The 8,052-nt window shown below is 44.7% G+C and overlaps 1 pseudogene; it reads right to left on the bottom strand.

Moving 5' to 3' along the window:
- On the bottom strand, positions 1–2,573 carry LOC8065759 (annotated as a pseudogene).

Genomic DNA, 8,052 nt, shown 5'->3' with positions numbered 1-8,052 from the left:
CTAGTTTCCATGGCTTAGACGGTCTGCCCACATTTGGTCAGCCAAGCCTTGCCTAAATTCTAACATGATGGCACTCTCACTTGCTGTCCCAGCAAATGTGATGTGTTGGGTGTCCTCATCACTGTCACTTGGTACATTAAATTCATCACTCCCATCTTCTATCACCCAATTATGAATGATGCAGCAAGCAACAACAATATCAACTTGAGTTGCATAAGGAAAAAAAGGAGAGGCATCATCAAGTACTTTGAATCTCCTTTTTAGTGCTCCAAATGCTTGCTCTACTATGATTCTCAATGAGCAGTGCCTACGGTTGAACAATTCCTTCTCATTTTGCACCGGATTGCTCCCCCATTCATTCAAGTGGTACTGTACAACCCGAAAAGGGGGTAAAAATACAGGTTTGGCTCCATATCCAGCATCAACTAGGTAATATTTACCTAACATATGATGCACAGTTAAGGTTACATCTCAATGAAGCATTAGTTTTGATGAATAAATTTATGGACAAGGCATAGGTTAATCTATTACCTTGTGGGACACGAAGGCCACCCTCACGTGCTAAAGCATCACGTAAAACAAGTGCATCATGTGTTGTCCCCTCCCATCCGGCCAACACATAGGTGAACTTTTGGTCAAAATCTACGGCTGCCAATACATTTTGAGTACAATGCTTGTATCTACCACGAAAAGCATGTTGCATTTCCTTCGAAATGGTGGCTCTTATATGTGTACCATCAAGTGCTCCTATACAATCCTACGTGATGTTCAAAGAAGTCAAGATTAGGTCAATTAGGTTTGGCACAAAATAACTTTAGAATAGGACATAAGGTTGAGCATCACACCTTAAAGTATGGGTACCACCTTGTGTCTCCTTCAATTTTAGATGGAGTGTCCAATGAAGGGGGCCTAATATAATCATCTCGTAGCTCACCGATAGCATGAAGTACTTTATTAAAATAACGACTGACAGTTTCTCCCGATCTACCAAAATTGGTTGCAATTACTCTATTCCTAACATTGTGCCCCACAGTATGCAGAAACATTGCCACTTGCTCCTCAACACACATATGAACGGTATCTTCAAGTAAACCACGATCTGTAAACAACTTACAAAACCTAAAGAAACGTAATTTGTTCATTCTCAGCATGTTTACACAAGTTGTGTCATTCCTCCAGATTTGTCATCGAGGTATTCCATTCTTTTCCTATCCCTTTCATATATTGGTGCATAAGTAATCCCTTCCCTTCTTGCGACTCGTTTTCTTTTCCTAGACCGAGCAACAATTGCCATAGCACACAAGAACCAATGTGCAGCAGCAGCAAAAACAAATGCCTTGAGCTTGTTATTCATCTACATATAGCAGCACAGAAAAGCACAACAGCACAATCAATATAGTTCAGGTAGGTAAAAAGCAAGTATTAGAAGCAAACCCCATCCAATTCCATATAAAAGGGTGCTCCTAACCATCTTATTTCATCAATGGCATCAATGAAGTCGCTATGAAATCACTATGAAATCACTGGGGATTCAGAGAAGGGAGATGCAGTGGAGGAGAGCCGGACCTTGGAGCGGCGGACCTGAGGGCCGGAGATGCACCTTGGGGTGGCGGACGGGGGAGCACCTCGTTCGTGCGTTGGAGCTGGCGGCGTCGGGCGGTGGAGGAGCGGGCAGCGTCAGGCGGTGGAGGAGCTGGCGCCGTTGGGCCGGACCGGCGGCGGCCTTCACGGGGCGGACCTGCCTCGCTCGACCTGCTCGCGGCTGGCGTGGCCTCTGGGAGAGACCGGCGCACCGCGGGCGGTGGAGAGGATGGCGCGGCGTCGGGCTCCTCTCTGCCTGAAGAGATAAGGTTGGGGGTGAAGGGATAAGGTGGTGCTCGGGGGTGAACACGTGAACAAGGCCAACCGATGGGAGCGGCTCCGTCCGTCGAAATCCGGCGAACGGGTCCAACCCGCATAATCAGCGAATATTCCTTTAGGGTTCAACCCATCCCTTCCCCAACCCCCATCCAAACACCCCAAAAACGGGTCCAACCCATCCGGGTTGGTCCCAACCTTCCAACCAAACACACGGTTAGGTCATGGGTGAAACAAAGCTTCTTTTTACCCACCGGAGGAATTGCTTGTGGAGTTCAATGAATTGTTCTCTTAAGACAGTGGCGAAACCAGAAGATTTCAGGAGCTCAGGCAATTCTCATTAAGCAAAAATATTTAACTATAAAATCATAGAATTTTATATAAATATAAAGAAGATTTTTTTGCATTTTGGCCAGGAGCCCAGCCGGCCGCCCAGGGTGGCCGGGCGGTGGCTCCGCTAGTGTCTTGAGAGACACAATATGGGTTGGGATGGGTCCTTTTCAAAATTTAGAAACATAATATCCCATTATTTGTTTGGTTGAAGAGGGATGGAACTGATCTACTTTTTGTTTGGTAGAAAAATCTAAAGTGCGATATAACCTATGACATATAGGTCCCACTAGTCAGCCATATTTTTTTTGTGTCATCTCACCTCTCATATTTCTTCTTCCTCGCAGCACCCATACGTCATTCTTTGTAAACATCGCCGCCGCCATGGGCGACGTTGCTCCTGTAGCTCATCCACTTGTCGTGCAACATGGCTCCTCCGCTCGCTGCACCCATGTCTCCTTCGTGCACCGTGCCACCGCTCCTCCTCCACGTCTGCTCTGCCGCGTGCGGTGGCTCCCTCTTTCTCTACGCCTGTGGATTGGTAAGCTAGCCTGCGATCGTGGTCATGTAGCTTTATCCACGCGCGCACCCCAAAGCACTGCCTTGTCCGTCCCAGACACGGCCACTGCACCTACGTGCCGCTGCACCCGAAGTGCCGCATGATGTCGCCGTCTTCTTCCTCAACTCTGACACCTGAATAGCTCCACTCTTCTTCTTCCTTGTTCTTATGTGCGTATGACATTTATCCCACCACTGGGGATGACCCTATTTGCCAAATTTTGTGAAGATATTTGCTAGTGTGATCATCTTATCTCTACTGTGACTCTCAACCAAACACTAAAGAAAGTGAGATATCTCATCGGGGATCCGCCTATCCTTGCAACCAAACACTGCTTAACATTTTTATTAGATTACCACTACCTAACGTTTGAACCTATGCAGGTGTGCTTGTTATTTTCCTCCTAGAGGGTGTTGCTTTTAGAGGACCTTCTTGCTGTCCATTTGTTGCTATGGCAGTACAGGAACTGAAGAAAACCAGTGGACGAAAACCAATTCATTCTCCATTCCAGTCCAATCGCCTATATTTCAGAGATGAGATATCTATCCTAATACCAGTGCGCTGTCCAGCTTTTGGACAGGACAAGCCAACGGTTGAAGAAAATCCCTAGTTTTCTCCTCCCCCCCCCCCAAAAAAAAGTGTACTGTCATTCAACCCTACCAAGGGGAACGACGGGCTGTCCACCCAAAATTTCTCTATCCGTCCAATCCAGGAATCAACCGTCCAGGTTTACTCCACCAATTTCTACAGTACCAAGAAGATATTTTATCGACTCCCTTCCACTCCCTCGCTTTCCACCGACGCCCCATTCTCTCTCCCGAACTCTTCCTCCCGACGCGGAAAACGGGCGCCGGCGCGACCACGGCACGGCGGCGCTCCTCCTCTCTGTCTCCTCCTCCTCTTCTATCTCTCTCCCTCGCCTATCTCTCACCTTCCTCCCTTCCTATCTCTCTCCCCTTCCCTCTCGGTGCGGCAGTAGCTGCCAACCGAGGCAGCGCCTCCTGCGGGCGGCGCTCTAAAGTCGGCGGACCCCACGGTCGATGCATCTCCCCCATCCTTCTCCCGACGGTAAGCATGTGTTCCACTCCTCTATGAAACCCTAGCTATTTCCTCTTTTGACTGGTTCATGACATGACTATTTCTTCTGGTTAGGTTTTGTGAGATGTTGCTAGCGCGACCAAAATGAATAGATCTCTATCTATGTCATCAACATCACAAAAAAATTCAATTCAATTTTGGGAACTTTCTTAACCAAAGGTAATCACATTCTACAAGTTTCCTTTTCTTCTTCATTTATCCCTAATTATTGCTTACTACAAAATTCATCATAGATCAAAACTATAGGGCAGTATATTTTACTATGTATCAATTATTGCAACTTCTAAATTTTTTAAATAGTACACAGAGCAACTTGAAATTATGAACTTCTAAATAGTCGCTATGATTAATCTTGCGTATGCTTTGCTTTACCATGAAACCTATTTCTTTTGGCTGGGTTTATTAGATGGTTATTTCTTTTGATTAGGTTTTGTGTGATGACACCAGTGCAACCAAAATAGATAGATCCATTGCCCCTCGCTGTCAACAAAATTGCCAAGTAATCCAACTCCATTTCAGAAGTTTACTTTTCAGAGGTAATCAAAATTTCCAAGCTTCATTTTCTCCTTCATTTTGCCCCTAATTATTATTTACAATAAACAAGTTTTCATATATCTAAAAACACAAAGCAATAAATTTTATTATGGATTCACGCGTTGCAACTTCTAAAATATTGTGAGCAATGCATCATGCAACTTCAAAGTATGAACTCATCACCTATGAAGTTTATGGAATCTGGTAATCCCTAAGTGGTTGCTACCTTGATCTTAGGAAAAAAATGTTTGAGTCTTATTCCTATTGCATCTTGTGTATCCATGCCTTCTCATGGTGTGAGAGGTGCTAATTTGGTCATGGTGTTGATATAAGTTCCTATGGGACGTTCATGATGAAGCGAGCGATAAGCCTATCCTGAAGCTATTTTTGGGATGTGTTTTCTTGATAATGGTTTTTACATTGAGTACAACCTATATCTATTAACCAGTTGTGTAGACACTCTATTATTACGGCTTGGTTCTATGGTGCCTCTTAATTCATAATGACCCTTATATATAGTGTTCCTATGCTTTATGGTTGTGCCTACAAGCCACGAATATCTTAGTCTACATAGATTCCTTATTGTGCCTTTTCAATTTATCTACATGAACCTATATTCTGCTGCCTTTATTTTATGATAGTACCTCCATATCTCAATTTTCCTTTTAGAACCTAGCTGTGTTGCTCAAACAAGTTTATTCTTTTTTGCTGCTCTTTTTTATATGTGCGGACTTACGCTATCGCTCTTGCCTACTTTTATCATCTGCTTCGCTTTCTTGGATTTACCAACATATGGGCACCAGTTACCTACCTATACCATAAAACTTTATTTGTGCTTCCTTCATGGCATACATATGTAGATCGGTTTGATGGACCTTTAGTTTGATTCGTAAATTTGTATTATATTTTTTGTGTGACTACCTTTCCGTACATGTTGTTCAAAAGCATAGCATCCCCTGTACAGAAGCCACATAGGTGCAGATGGATATTTTTTCTCGAACACGCAGGAGAGCTACGTATCATTATATTAGTAGAAGAAAAAAGAGTCATAGATAGACCCAACTCTCTCTCTCTCTCTCACACACACACACCACCACCCCGTCCCTGATTTCTATTGCAACATCACCTAAAGCTGAGGTTACATCGACCAAGTGTGCTAACAAATTAAGACCCCCTAGCAGTGAGCAAGGATAGACCCTTCGCTCCTGCCAAACACCACCAATGGGCATAATCTTTAGCAGTACTAAGGGTTGTGTTAATGTTTGGTACAGCCCCATTGAAGGTACAGTCGTTCCGATGCTTCTAGATGCTCCAGGCGCCAAGAATGATGATAGAGTTTAATCCTTTTCTCACATCCCCAGCGGTGGCAGCCTCCGCTTTCTCCCACCAGTCCTCCCAGGCTGAATCCCCAGGCTGAGGCGTGAGTGAAGGGAGTCCGACATCCTGCAATAGAGAGAATCATAATTGCCTAGCAAAAACACATCCAATTAGGAGGTGTTGAATGCTTTCCTCTTCTTGGTCACAGAGCAGACATTTGGTTGGGTGGGGAAGACCTCGTCGAGCAAGCCTATCAGCTGTCCAGCATCGGTTATGAGCAACAAGCCACATGAAAAAACGGCATTTTGGAGGAGCCCATGACTTCCATATTCTCTCATATGATCTGAACTGTATGGCGCCCTGGAAGAGTGCATCATATGCAGACTTAGACGTGTATTTACCTGAAGCTGAAAACCTCCAAATGTGTTTGTCCTGTTCCCCTTCATGAAGCTGAACATTAGATAATTTATCCCATAATTCCAGGTATTCCATCAGTGCTTCTACGGGTATTCCGACTCCAATATCATCAATCCATTTGTCATCAGTCATGGCCTCCAACACCGTACGCCTGCCTGTTCTTCTTTTAGGGACCAAACGAAAGATTTTTGGTGCTAGTTCCTCGATATTATTTCCACCGAGCCATCTATCGTTCCAGAACAGTGTGTTGGCTCCATCTCCTACCTCAGTAATCACTGCCATAGAGAGGAGACCCTCCACCTCTTTGCCAACTTGAAGTGGTAGACTTGCCCAAGGTTTATTTGGTTCAGCTTTTTTCAGCCATGGCCATCTAGCTCTGAGTGCTAAACTCAGAGATTTCAAGTCCGCAATTCCCAGCCCCCCAAGTTCTTTAGAGCGACAAACTTTGGGCCAAGCGATGAGGCAATGTCCGCCATTTGCTTCCTTTCTACCTCTCCATAGAAATGCTCTTCTAATTTTATCAATTGCCTTAAAAGCCCATGATGGTAGCTCAGTTGCCATGGCTAAATAAACTAACATTGCAGTTAGGACATGTTGGACCTGCACCACCCTTCCTGCCTTTGTCATTAGGTCTGCTCTCCATCTTGGCAGTTGGTCTGCTATTTTATCAACAATTGGTTGGACTTGGTTTTTGGTCAGCTTCTTGATGGAGAGGGGCAGCCCAAGATACTTGCACGGGAATTCCTGAATACCACAAGGTAGAAGACTTTGGATAGTCCCCATGTTTTCTTCGGAACACTGGATTGGCATTACATTACTTTTGTGCACATTTGTTTTTAGTCCCAAAGCCTCCCCAAATAGCTGAAGCATTCTCAAGGTAAGGGTGATATCCGCTGCTGCGGGCTGGAGGAAGAGAGCTACATCATCAGCATATAATGAAATTCTGTGTTGAACCGGCCTTCTAGCCAAAGGTTGCAAAATTCCTTCCTCATTGGCCTTTGTGACCATCCAGTTCAGCACATCCATCACCAAGATGAAAAGCATTGGAGAAAGAGGATCGCCCTGGCGGAGTCCTCTCCTATGTTGAATAGTTTCCCCGGGACTGCCATTAAGGAGAACTTGGGTGGAGGAGGTTGAAAGCAACCCGCAAAGAAGGTCACACCATCGCGCACCAAAACCGAGCTTCCTAAGTACTTCCAAAAAAAATGACCAATTTATCGAATCAAAAGCCTTTGTGATATCCAATTTCAGGAGGATTGTTGGCTGTTTTTGGGAGTGTAGATACTTTACAGTCTATTGCACCAACATGAAATTGTCCTGAATAAACCGCCTTTTGATGAAGGCAGTCTGATTGGGGGAAACCATTTCATCAAGACGACCAGCCAAGCGGTTGGCCAGGATTTTGGTCACTAGTTTAGCAAAACTGTGTACCAGACTAATTGGTCTAAAATCCTTTACCTGGTCAGCCTCCGTGTTCTTCGGGATCAAAATGATATATGCAGACTTCAGCATCGACAGGTTCCTGAAATTTCCCCAAATGTTGTGCAGGGCAGCCATTATATCTTCTTTGATCACTGACCAGCAGGTTTTGTAGAATTTTTCTGTGAACCCGTCAGGGCCAGGGGCCTTATCTGAAGGCAAGTCTTTGATAGTGTTCCAGACCTCCTCTTCTGTAAAAGGCCTATCCAGCTCCTGTAGATCATATCCTGGCATATTGAGTGCATCAAGATTTATATTTCTTTCTCTGTCACAGACTGTACCAATCAAATTTGAATAGAACTAGATTTCAGCTGCCTTTTCATCGTGTGCAGCGATAATGCGATCTCCTGCCCTCAATTTAGCAATGAAATTCTTCTTTTTTTTGTGCCGTGCATGCATATGGAACAGTCTGGTGTTGGCATCCCCTTCTTTAAGCCATCCTATTCGGGATCTTGACCTGG

The sequence above is a fragment of the Sorghum bicolor genome, chromosome 10 (genome assembly GCF_000003195.3).
Source record: "Sorghum bicolor cultivar BTx623 chromosome 10, Sorghum_bicolor_NCBIv3, whole genome shotgun sequence".
Classification (NCBI taxonomy): Eukaryota; Viridiplantae; Streptophyta; class Magnoliopsida; order Poales; family Poaceae; genus Sorghum; species Sorghum bicolor.
The sequence above is the reverse complement of the archived record's forward strand: the minus strand, read 5'-3'. Positions and strand labels throughout refer to the sequence as shown.